The following is a 13,530-nucleotide window of genomic DNA, read 5'->3' on the forward strand; positions in this document are numbered from 1 at the left end:
AAAACAACTATTGATGGACGGAATGTTGCACAATGGCAAAACATTCACCCCCAGTCACAGATCTGGGTTTAATCCATCGCTATTTTGCTAACCACTCAACCCCAGTTCAGACATGGCCATATGCAAATCAGTCTTGACCCTGTGCCTCATGGGAACAGTCCAGCCCGAACTGCCAAGCCATGTCTTCTCTGGACCGGAATCAAGCATCCTAGGACCGGTTTCTGGCTCCCCAGCAGCTTGAAGGATTGGGACAGTTCAAGACCACCAACTGGTCTTGAGCATGATTCAATGTGCGCATAAAGTGCTCCACTTCCGCATTAGCCAGGGACAATTTTGGGGTCATTTTTCGTTGGCTGATGTTGAATGATGATAGGTACTCCTGGAAGTCCTCCCTTGAGCACAAGTCAATGTATGCATAAAGTCTGGCTGCACTTTGATGTCTACTTGAGGCCCACGGTGCTCTGCCATTAGAGAGTGCTCTTCCTCCTGCAACCATTGGTGGTGGAGGAACTGCGGTAGATGAAACAGCAAGGGGTGATTGTTAAAGTCACCAGGCTCACACCCTGGGTCTCACCCCTTGTAATCAAGCCCAAACCAAAGCAACCTGGGGCTGTTTGGCTTTGTGCAGACATGCGATTCCCCAATAAGGCCAATCACCATGAACAGCATATCACCGCTACTATGGATGGCATTGTGGCAGACCTACATTGTGCACAATGGTTTTCAAAACTTAACCTCGACACCGGCTACCACTAGCTGGAGCTGGATCCAACCAGTTGCTTTATAACAACGTTCTCGACACACATGGGCCTCAGGAGATAACAGCGTCTAAATTCTGGCATATCCACAGAGGTGTTTTATAACACTATCCGTGAGAGCCTCTCTGGCCATGTAGGTGTTTTAAACATCAGTGATGATATCCTGATCTGTTCCGAGATCCTGGAGAAACATCATGTAAGGCTGAGAGCAACGCTAGAGAGGATGGACGACTGTGGCCTGAAACTCCATTGGAAGAAGTGTTCTTTCTATGAGAATTCAATCAAATTTTTGGGATATGTTATCTTGAGAGAGAGGGGCTAAGGATGGACCCCACGGAGGTGCAAGTGACATGGAAGGCGTCAATTCCCTGGAATGCCACAGAGGTGAGACGCTTCCTGGGTATGGCGTCCCACTGTGCCTGATTCATTCCGAACCTGCCCTGTTTTCCAAACCCCAGAGAGCACTGACAAAGTTGAATGCCACCTGTGAGTGGATGGAACGTACTGCCACGGCATTTCGCTAGGTGAGGGATGCGCTGCTGGCAGACGCCACATTGGTCTACTTCGACGTAAGATGCAACTTACATCTTGGGTCGAAGTAGGCTAATTGTAGGCTGGGTGCAGTCATCTTGTATTCCTCTTGTAGGAGAAAAGTGAAGGGTCATGGGTCCCAATAGCATATGCCAGCAGAGCGCTGTGAGGCACTGAGGCTCGATATGCTCAAATAGAGCAAGAGGTGCTGATGCTCTGGTAGGCATGCCACCACTCCCATCTGCACTTATGTGGACATCAATTCAAAGTCATCACAGATCACAAGCCGATGGTACCGTTCTTCGCAGGAGCATTTCAACATGCCCCTCCCCACATTGAGCGGTGGGCTGTGCAGCTGCACCCCCTATTCCTTTGAAACAGTGTACTACCTGTCGCACCACCACCAGGAGCAGCCTGGCAATGGCTAGACTAAGGAGGACAAAGGGGCTGAAGGGGCTTTATGGATATTCGTGCAGGAGGTATGTCCCCTGGGCCCTGTCGATCAAAGAAGTCATGGAGGCCACCATGACGGACACAAGGTTGTCCAGAGCCGAAGTGGCGCTCCTCGTAAAGCATTGGCAGAACTTCCTGGACAGTGCTGGGTTGCTAACTCCGATTGAACGGTCGACAATGGCCTAGCTCTGGAGGGTCAGGGATGAACTGAGCACCAGTACTGAAGGACTGATGTTATGAGGGTGATGCATCGTAATGCCCAATGCCTGAGGGCCAGGGTCATTGACCTGGCTCACTAAGGTCACCAATGAGCGGTGAAGACCAAGGCGCGACTACGAGACAAAGTCTGGATCCCGGGACCAGACACCATGGTTGATGAAAAGGCGCATGGTTGCCACTCCTGCGCGATCGCTAGCAGGGAACCACAGCCTGCCACGGCTATCACTGAGGAACCCTGCCTAAGACCCTGGTCCCGAGTTAGCATGGACTTAGGAAGTTTTATTGATGGGCGGTTTACAGAAGTGATCATGGATAGTCATACAAAGTATCCGGTGTTAGAGATGGTACAGTCCACCACCTTCTCGAAGGTGAAGCCGGTACTAGAGAAAGTCTTCACCATGCTGGAGCTCCCAGACTAACTAAAGACCGACAACAGGTCCCTGTTCCAAGGGCGGACTTCCTGGATTACCTATCATCATTCAACATCTGCCATCGAAAAGTGACCCCAAAATTGTCCCAGGCGAATGCTGAAGTTTAGCACTTTATGCGCACGTTGAATTGTGCACTCTGCATTGGAGTGGAGCAGGATGAGGATACAAAGTGCTGCCGCCACTGATTCCTGCGGGCGTATCGGCAAGCCCTGCATAGCAGCACGAACTGTGACCCCATGTATCTGCTGTTACGTAGGCCTACCAGAGACTGCATCCCCGCAGGGCCCACCTGGAAGCCAGTGACCCTTAATGTGCAAGAGGTTCAGAATAAACAGAGGGACAACAACGATTGTGCCAGCCGGGCCTAGTGGGCTACTGCCCCGGCACAGTTCGTGGGTGACCTAATGGTCATGCGGGATCGCCACCCTGGGTGGAAATTCTGAGCGCCATATGAGAAGGAAATCTGGAAGATCGTAGACATCCAGGGGACTATGGTCACAGTCCAGCAAGACCGCACAATGGTAGCCAGGAAAGTGTTGTGGTTCATGCGAGTGTCCCTGTGTGCGAGGAGCAGAGTGACAAACTGATGGAGCCAGGGTGAGATGTTGTCTGAGGAGGCTGTGGCATGGAAGCCCCAGGGATGATGGTGCCCAAGGCCACCCTGGCACCGAACAGAACAGTGTACAGAGAGACTCACGGATGCGGCGTATCTTCATTGACGCATGTGTGACAATAGGGAGATGCTCTCGCTCACACACCAATTCAAGTGATTCAATATATGAAACTCGGAAATAGTGCAGTGTGACTAGACTGTAACAGACCAGATTGGTCAGACCTTTGTCTACCAACTAAGTAAGGTAGGAGAGTAGGGGTTATATCTATAGTCCTGACGAAGGCCGGATTACCCTTATGGGCTACTAAGAACGGCTGAAACATGTTGACAATCTTGCAGATAGGAGGGGTGTAGGGGTAATAACTCTCCTTAACACCACCATCCCATGTTCTATATTTTTGTTTATCCTGACAAGGAAATCCATGAATTAAATATACAGAGGATAATCCTGAGCCTGATTTAAGCTTAACTTCTGCACATGAATAATCCCTGAAATTGTTTGTTTGCATTGTCTTTCCCACCCATATGCTCCATCCCAGGCGTTGGTCTGTGCAGGGATGTTGTTAGCAAGCCCAATGATAAAGGATGTCACTACTAGTGGGTGTGGGCATTTTTAACAAACTTTGTGTGTGCCATGTTCATCTTTTGTTATCTTCTCATTCCTCCTACTCATGTATGTGTTCGGCTGTGTAGTTAGGAGGGTGGTGTAGGAGAGGTGCCGCTTTCCCCTTTATTTTGTGAGGTATAAAGTACCAGACATGCCAGTAGTTAGCTATCCAGCCTGTTCCCAGCACTGATCATCAGTACCCGGATGCCACCCCTGGGTCGACCACTTAGGTCGACCCACCAGATGGTGGGAGAGAAGATGGCATTCTGAGCCAGAAGTGTGGTCTTCGCCCTAATCCAGCACAGAGCCAGTTGCTCCGAGACTATTTAGACTGGTAAAGTTTGTTTTCTATGATATAATTGTTGCAACTGCACCCTGAGGGCCAAGAGTTCCTCGAGGGGAGAAATAAACCCTGGAGTAGCCGCTCGTGGCTGTGATGGGCACAGATGCCCACACTGAAGGCACTTTGCAGTTCCTCTGTTTGCGCAGCTTCACCCTTGGCCTTGTGGCCTCCATGGAGGAACCACGAGCTGAGCTGCACCAGGGAAGCATGTCTTGATCTTTCTTTTACAATATGCAGTGTGATTGGCTGGACAACAGGAACAGGAAGCCCCGGCCGGGTTAACTGGGCAGTGTTAGCATCTAAGAGGCCCTGTGATCTCAACTCAAGATATTACATTAGAAGAGTGTTATCTTATTCTCAGGGGCAGCTTCCAGGTTCTAAACCTGGTGTCAGACACAAGCGAGGCTCTGTGCAGAAGTTTAAATATGTATGTATATATGTGTGTGTGTGTCTGTGTATATATATATATATATATATGTATATATATATATATACGTATATATATATATATATGTATATATATATACAGGGCCGGACTGGGAACCACAACCGGCCCCGGCAAAGTGCTCGGCCGTCACCCATCCCCCCCGCCTTCCTAATTGGGGGGTTGGAGGTGCCGCCAAGCTCTTTGCCGGGGACGGTTTTCGGACGATTTTGGTACAGGGTCGATTTTGCAGCTATGCTGCAAAAACGGCCCTGTAACAAAAACGGCCCCCAGGGGCCCAAAACCGGCCCCCACCCGTGTGGCGCACCGGGGGATTTCCCGGTGCCCACTATGGCCAGTTCGGCCTTGTATATATATATGTATTTGGGTGACATGGACTTCTGTGCCGACCCCCACCATGGATTCCTGGCGGCGGGGTTGCGGCGGTCAATAAGGGGAAACTGAGGAGGCACCGGACTGATGGACTGCCCCACCTCCCATACTGAGACTGATGCTGTGCCTGTCCTCGATCCCTACTCCATCAGTGTCATCCCGCCTGGCATCTCAGGTCCCGAATGCACCACACAGCGGCATTCTGGGACTTGCAGTCCTTCTACGTGGGAGTGCACAGGTGTGCCCAATGACATCAAGGGGCGGAGCAAGGTGGTTGTATCAACAGCGAGGCAGGACTGCCTACGCCGCAGTAGAAGAAGCATATGGAGAGGGGCGCTGAAGAAGGCTGACAAGTCGAAATGCATTCGCCTGGGACTGTTTTGCAATAAAGTGCTTCTTCAACTTTTTCCTTGGGTCACTGGTCTTTCTTTTGGAGGAGGTTGCGATCTTTAATTCATGCGCTTTGCCAGAGCGCATTACAGTGTACCCCCGTCGCATAAGTGGTCTGGATGTTCTGGCCCGCTCTGCCGAGCATCTTTTCTGAATTGCTGTTGCAATTTCGCCCAGTACCCACCACAACGCCAGGAGGAGACAGCGGTTAGGAGGTATCCAAACCTCCTTATTTGGGTGACATGGACTTCTGTGCCGACCCCCGCCATGGATTCCTGGCGGCAGGGTTGCGGCGGTCAATAAGGGGAAACTGAGGAGGCTCCGGACTGTTGGACTGCCCCATCTCCCATACTGATCCTGATGCTGTGCCTGTCCTCGATCCCTACTCCATCAGTGTCACCCCGCCTGGCATCTCCGGTCCCGAATGCACCACACAGCGGCATTCTGGGACTTGCAGTCCTTCTACGTGGGAGTGCACAGGTGTGTCCTATGACATCAGGGGGCGGAGCAAGGTGGTTGTATCAACAGCGAGGCAGGACTGCCTACGCCGCAGCAGAAGAAGCATATGGAGAGGGGCCCCGAAGAAGGCTGACACGCCGAAATGCATTCGCCTGGGACTGTTTTGCAATAAAGTGCTTCTTCAACTTTTTCCTTGGGTCACTGCTCTTTCTTTTGGAGGAGGTTGCGGTCATTAATTCATGCGCTTTGCCAGAGCGCATTACAGTGTACCCCCGTCGCATAAGTGGTCTGGACGTTCTGGCCCGCTCTGCCGAGCATCTTTTCTGAATTGCTGTTGCAATTTTGCCCAGTACCCACCACAACGCCAGGAGGAGACAGCGGTTAGGAGGTTTCCAAACCTCCTTATTTGGGTGACACGGACTTCTGTGCCGACCCCCGCCATGGATTCCTGGCGGCAGGGTTGCGGCGGTCAATAAGGGGAAACTGAGGAGGCACCGGACTGATGGACTGCCCCACCTCCCATACTGAGACTGATGCTGTGCCTGTCCTCGATCCCTACTCCATCAGTGTCACCCCGCCTGGCATCTCAGGTCCCGAATGCACCACACAGCGGCATTCTGGGACTTGCAGTCCTTCTACGTGGGAGTGCACAGGTGTGCCCAATGACATCAAGGGGCGGAGCAAGGTGGTTGTATCAACAGCGAGGCAGGACTGCCTACGCCGCAGTAGAAGAAGCATATGGAGAGGGGCGCTGAAGAAGGCTGACAAGTCGAAATGCATTCGCCTGGGACTGTTTTGCAATAAAGTGCTTCTTCAACTTTTTCCTTGGGTCACTGGTCTTTCTTTTGGAGGAGGTTGCGATCTTTAATTCATGCGCTTTGCCAGAGCGCATTACAGTGTACCCCCGTCGCATAAGTGGTCTGGACGTTCTGGCCCGCTCTGCCGAGCATCTTTTCTGAATTGCTGTTGCAATTTCGCCCAGTACCCACCACAACCCCAGGAGGAGACAGCGGTTAGGAGGTTTCCAAACCTCCTTATTTGGGTGACATGGACTTCTGTGCCGATCCCTGCCATGGATTCCTGGCGGCAGGGTTGCGGCGGTCAATAAGGGGAAACTGAGGAGGCACCGGACTGTTGGACTGCCCCACCTCCCATACTGATCCTGATGCTGTGCCTGTCCTCGATCCCTACTCCATCAGTGTCACCCCGCCTGGCATCTCCGGTCCCAAATGCACCACACAGCGGCATTTTGGGACTTGCAGTCCTTCTACGTGGGAGTGCACAGGTGTGTCCATTGACATCAGGGGGCGGAGCAAGGTGGTTGTATCAACAGCGAGGCAGGACTGCCTACGCCGCAGCAGAAGAAGCATATGGAGAGGGGCCCCGAAGAAGGCTGACACGCCGAAATGCATTCGCCTGGGACTGTTTTGCAATAAAGTGCTTCTTCAACTTTTTCCTTGGGTCACTGCTCTTTCTTTTGGAGGAGGTTGCGGTCATATATATATACATATATGTATGTATGTATATATATATATATATCCTAGCACATTCTGAAAAACGGCATTGTCGGACCATAGAATGACGGACCACCAGGCAGCAAACAAGTATTTCAGGAAGATTTATTAATTCTTCTCATGGTTTTCTTCCGGCATGACGCGTTTCGGTTAACAGGTAACCTTGATCACATGGCGACAATGCAGTATACTTCCTCAATAAATACTTATTTTTTCATTCATTTTCACCACGTGGTGCATAGAAAGTGAAGACATACTTTTACTGACAATCTATACATTCACTTAAATATGCAATGTTACATTTACATCACCTGTTTGTGCAATCGGTTTTCAATATATACCAGTCACTTTATATATTTCTGCATAAATGCATTATTTATAACTGTGCAACATATGCCATAAATAATAATAAATAATAAATATGTGTAAAATTATTACATTTACAAAATTTTTAAAAATGGCTAAAAACTCTAAAATTCATCGCATTTTAGAATTCATATATACCAGCATAAATGCTCTAAAACCAAATTGTATTTGTGCAATATCACGCATTGGTTATGTAAAACTCGTAAAAGTATAAAACTTTAGAGTTAAAACAAAATAACGGCATTAATGCCTATAAAACCAATTTTTGTACAAATTACACAATTACAGTGCAAAAAAGAGGAGAAAAGAACTCTACTACATATGTGCAAATCTGGCAAAAAGTGACTGTTCTTTTTCTTAAAAAAACGATAATTTGATGTTTTTGTGCTATGCTTTCATTTTATGAATTATCCTAGGATCTATGGTTAAAAGTCCGGTCCTCGGCCAAGAAACCAACCTAGCTTATTACACATGATAATATTGTTTGTCAGAAAAAAGTGCTTTGTGCAAAAAGTGAAAAAATATAAGTGATGATTAAAAACAGGAATGAGAGATTTTCTACTGTATAGCATTTGCATTATTACTTTATTGCTTGTGGTTCATTTTTTTTATTTGAAATCTATATTTTACAAGAATGTGTGCATGTCTTCTGTGTTATTCAATCCATTTGGAGCCTTGCTGTTAAGATTTAATATATATACTTGGTCTCCAACTGTCTTAACAACTTTTCCCTGTCGCCGCCTCTTTTAGGTACCGGTACCGAATCAATGACATAATAAGTCAAACAATTAATGTTTTTTCCATGTATCGCCTTAAAATGTCTGGCTACCGGAAAGGCGGGATCGCTGTTGATAAGTGCTCTTATATATTGTAAGATTCTCACGTGCACTGGTTTTATGGTACTTCCCACGTACCTAAGTCCACAAGTGCACGTGAGTATATATACAGCAAATTCTGTTCGACAGTCAAAGTTGCCCTTAATGCTTTGTTCACTTTTACTGAAAGGTGTACTATACTTTGTATATATATATATATATATATATATGTATCCTTCCGAATCCAAATAACAGACTAACCTATCCACCACCACTTTAAATTGCTTTCATATTTCATTATACTAATTCAACACTAAACCTTCAATGGGTCCCGGAGTAGCGTGCTACTCGCCGATAAAGCGCTTCGACGCCTGGTCAGGGGTAGTAAGCGCTATATAAAATGCAATTACAATACAATACATATATTTAAATCATACAGTAGTAACCTCGGGGCAGTCTCTGCAAGGAGGTGCGGTTGTGCAAGCCTGCTTACTAAAGAATACGAAGTGCTGAGCTGCCGACCGGAAGAACGGGTCTGGTGGTGTGGCAGGCCAGGGTGACACACAGCCCCGTGGGAGGCAGGAGGGGCGTGCGCGAGACGCTGCCCATACTCGCCCACACCCCCCTCCGGTGGGCAGCACTTCCTCATCTGTGCTCTTTCACTATGCGATGAAGGGTATTTTAAGATTTCCTTCTCAGTTCTTGAGGAGCGCGCGGACCGATCCAGTCTAGCTGTAGTGCGCCTCGACCCATAGTCGCACATCTTGGCGCTGCGCCATCTCTGCATTCCATTGAGGTGGGGCTGCTTCTTTTTTTCCCTTTCGTTTTCCAAGACACCGTTTTCATCCTGCACAGGAGCCCCCCTCCTCCAGCCATCCCAGAGAGAGAGGTAAGCAAGTTGTCAGGTGTCTCTGACGTCTATGATGACACGTGATAGATACCCTTAGCGTTCTAGCCAACAGCGCTTTTCATGCTAGAGCTTGTAGGCGCACATTGTACAAGGAAAAGAGCAAGCGCCCTAACTTTAACAGCAATTCTGACTAGCGCCTATCAAAAGCTTAAAGCTGTTTTTAGGCACTCGTCTTCGGAGACGATTTTTTGGAACGCTAAGGCTGTATATAGTCTGGATTCGACCGCATTGCTGCTTTCTTCCACCATCCCATACATGCTAACAGCAGGGAGCAGAGATGAAGAGGGTCGAGAAAATAAAATGAGGGGGGTCTAATTCTCCCATTAATTAGCAAAATAAATGCAGAATGTTGTAAAAAAGCCATTTTGACTTAAAAATATCCCAGGATTCCACCTGAATCGGGACGGTTGGTAAATGTGCCTCCCTACACTTCAAGTCTCTTCCAGTTTGCCAGCCTACAACCCATGGCTATTGTATAGGCCAGGTAACACAATGATGTATGCAACAAAAGCAATAACCCACTGAGATATTTTGACTTAAACTCTTACAGGTACGATTGCCCCTTGTCACAATTTATATTTTTTCATTTCCTTTATCGGTTTTTAGGCTTTCCTCAGTCTGGCTCTAACTCAAATAAACCCATGTCTCCAAAAATAAGCGCTGTGCCCACGCACCACCGGCTCAAATTAAGCAGTTATAATGTGACTAGTGCAGGAAATGCAACACAATCAGAGGGGTGTGCAGCAACAGAAATGGGCGAAGGCCTTAGGAGCAGAGTCCATGTCAGTCAGGCTATGCTTTACTCTTTTACAAACGCTGCCCTAAAGAATTAGCAACAACCCAGCATGCCATAGAAAAGCTACACTGGCATCCCAAAACAGTTACATACAAGTTGCATTGTAAGATAGCGTAGACTGTTACGGCACCTGCTGCACAGGTCTACGTGCACCCAGCAGGTTCGCCAGTAAAACTCTAGTGGTTAATACATTTACTGGCGACGAGGAGTGTTTCAATCATCGAGTCACAGGCTTGTAATTTTCTATAAATATAGCTCAGTGTGTAATGAACTTGCTGCGATTGCTGTGTAGGTCATAGATTTGCATTTTAGAAAAAAATATCTCAGCGGGTTTCTGCTTTTGTTCCAAACATCCTTTTTGTTGCTTACAAGTAGCCGTTCTGGTAAAGTAGCTGGGTGAAATACATGTCCACTTCTGACAGTTCTATGCAAGCCTCAAGGCATACGTTAAAAAACTTGCAGGTACTAGCTACATTTTTGGTATTTTAAGGTTGCTAAAATGTGTACTGATAAGTAGAAATAAATACTTATTAAGTGCCAAGCAATTAAATGTATATTATGTACTATTTAAAGTCATATAATTGTTAGTTAAAATACAAACCTGGACAAGCATACCTGGTATTCTATTTTAAATCTACATTTTAACACAATCTCCTTGGTCAACATTCGCTGACATACTCTGTCTCTCTCTGTTTATTAGTTGCCTATATCAATCCAAATGCACTTACTGGATTTTGAATAATTGTGTTCCCCTTGGTTATTAGTCTCAGAACTTGTTTTTTTTTTTTTAACTTCAGCCATAATTGAATAAGCTGACCTACCAATTCCATCTTGTCTCTTTGTGTATTCCGTTCTGCATTATATTATCTACTAAGGGGCAGATTTACAAGCCCCTTGCACCTCTTTTACGCCGCCGTTGCGTCACTTTTGTGACACAGCGTCGGCGCAAAGCCAGCGCCATGGTGCGGGTACTTACAACGTGACGCATCTGGGAGATGCGTCACCTTGTAAAGCCCTACGCCACATGTAGGCGTTCTGGCACGGGGGGGGGGGGGCGTTCCGACGCAGGAACGCCTCCTAAAAGTGGCTGAGTGAAATCTACAAGATTTCACTCAGCCACTTTTAAGGCCATGCTGCGTCAAAACCCCGCGCCTGCTTCAAGCAGGCGTAAGGATTGACGCAGCATTTTAAAGATGGGGCACCCCCGAGCCTTGCTAGAGCTGCGTCGCGCTTGCGACGCAACTCCAGCAATGCGCCGCCTTTACGGCACAGATGCGTCACGCATCTGTCCATTTTTGCCCCATGGTGTGCCGCATTGTAAATGCGGCGCATCCATGGTGGCAGAGCCGTGACGCACAATAACTGGTGCATCCCTGCTAATATGTAGGGATGCGCTAGTTATTGTACATCTGCCCCTTTGTGTCAGTTTCATCAAACACGCGTATCCTGACATGATCTACGTGCACTTGTTGATCATGCATAGACATTTTAGACACAGATCCTGAGAAAGTCACAAACGGGTTAAAATCTCTATAGAGTGGCAGCTTGTGTAGTGACACCGCAGCATGCGTCGAGGGTTCTGATGGGCTGCTCTGTGTGAGGGCCAGTGTGAGATCTAGCTGTGACCAATATGTTTCAGTGTCCTTAATGGGTCATTAAGGACATCCCCCCGAGCACACCTATATCTCCTCCCTTATTATGAGAGAATTCCACACATTTATGTTGTTATTTCTTATTCAATATTTATTCATATTCATTTCCAACCATCGATTTTGTTCTGAAAATATTCTGTCTTGAACTTTTTGTCATAATCACATCAGCGACAACATTTTATATCATTCCAATGCATTTCGGGCGAGACCCTGTCGCCCTTCATCAGGGAATCAACACTATAAACAATAGAGAAAAATGCAAATGATCACCAAAACAAACTCTACCAAAAACATATGATTCATACGTTTGAACAGTGCATAAAAAAACAACATGTCTCTTGTGTTTTTAAACGTGGTTATCCTACAGTCATTAAATATCACCATATGTACGCTATAAACGCTAGTGTTTCTCCAAGTGTATTGAATAAGTATCTAGCTGTGACCGCCAGCTGCCCCAGCTACTGCTTTAACAAAACGGACTGGATGGGCTGCGAAGCGGGCAAATGCAGCTGGTCAGGATGGAAAGGAAACAAGACTCTGTTGCAGCTCAACAAAGATGAGCCCACCTAATAGTGTCACATGATGATTTGGGATTTTTTGGGATGGTTCTCTGCGGTCAACCTGGAACCTGGTCCAACTCGAGAATAGGGTCTGCAATCCTATGATCACCCAGATTTTTGCTTTTTGCTGCACTGGTTTACGACTTTCCCTGGCTGTGGGCTTGCTAATCAGACCCACAGCCTAGCTGTTCTCTCTATCCAAATTGTACTCAGGTACTGAATTGGCACTGGGCCCTCTCTAAGTCCCTGTACCCAGGGCTGAGGTACCCAGAAGTCTCCCAGGGGCTGAAGCATGTATTGTGCCACCCCTGGGCTGACTAACTAAACTGACACAACTGGCTGCACGACAGCTGGGGCAAGGTGGTGTAATCACCCTTTGCTATAGATATAGTATACCTATATCTAACCCTAAAATGGACACACAGATCTCCTATCAGTCACTCCTATGGCAGGCCTTAACAATCCTGAAGGCAGAGTGCTTGGAATCGTGTGAGATGGTGCTCTGGCATGAGCTGAGCCTGTCTGCGGCTTTCGGGATCCATCCCTTAGCCGTTTCCATGATATCGCATACCATATACTCTTAAGTGCATTATAATCCTCGCGGTTATATGCCAACTCTGGTATCGCTTTATCAAAACATGTCGAGTAAGGTGTCATACGAATTGGAATACTAACCCCTCGCCAATTCTGGCGACGGGGTTAGCATTCCACCCTTCTAGAGGGACACGACATGTATGTAACCCCTAACCCCGGTTAAAGTCAGACAGAGCCTTAGCATCCACAAAATGGATGCTGCCACCGAGACACAAGTCTGCCCTCCTGCTGCTGGGAGTCCTCCCAGAGCAGGAGATAAGGACAAAGGGTTTCCTGCCAGGGGCGGTGCCAGCACCGTCCCAGACAGGGTTTTGTGTATTGTAGGTAGGCAGGGCTTCAGAGGAAGGTGACTGCACGTGGCACCCCGGTGCTCACTGTGCATAGGCTGGCTTGAACCAGTTCCAGGGTCACTCCAGACCCTGTGCTGGGGAAAAGCCCGCCAAGGAAGTGGGTGTAACCACCCCCCTCCTAGTCCCACCCCTAGGGCAGGACTTAGTCGCGTGCCAGCCCCTTTTTACAGGATAAAGGTAGGAACTGGCCCCCTTCCAAATCAGATCATCTTTGAATCCTGAAACTACTTTCTACGAAAGGAACTCAAGACTTCTTCCTAAGATTTCTCCCTTGTGACTAAGGAGTAGTCACCCTGCATCCGCAGGCACCATCTTCAGAACACTGCGGTCTGCTGCAAGTCCTTCCTCCGGA

At 47.8% G+C, this 13,530-nt stretch overlaps 1 protein-coding gene across 1 annotated transcript in view; it reads left to right on the forward strand.

Moving 5' to 3' along the window:
• Positions 1-9,001: 9,001 nt before the first annotated feature.
• Positions 9,002-13,530, forward strand: part of LOC144768236 (bactericidal permeability-increasing protein-like) — a 171,172-nt gene continuing 166,643 nt past the window's right edge. The window contains exon 1 of the mRNA XM_078651740.1: positions 9,002-9,205. The gene's annotated coding sequence lies outside the window, so the exon portion shown is untranslated. The remainder of the gene's footprint in view (positions 9,206-13,530) is intronic.

The sequence above is a fragment of the Lissotriton helveticus genome, chromosome 7 (genome assembly GCF_964261635.1).
Source record: "Lissotriton helveticus chromosome 7, aLisHel1.1, whole genome shotgun sequence".
Taxonomy (NCBI): Eukaryota; Metazoa; Chordata; class Amphibia; order Caudata; family Salamandridae; genus Lissotriton; species Lissotriton helveticus.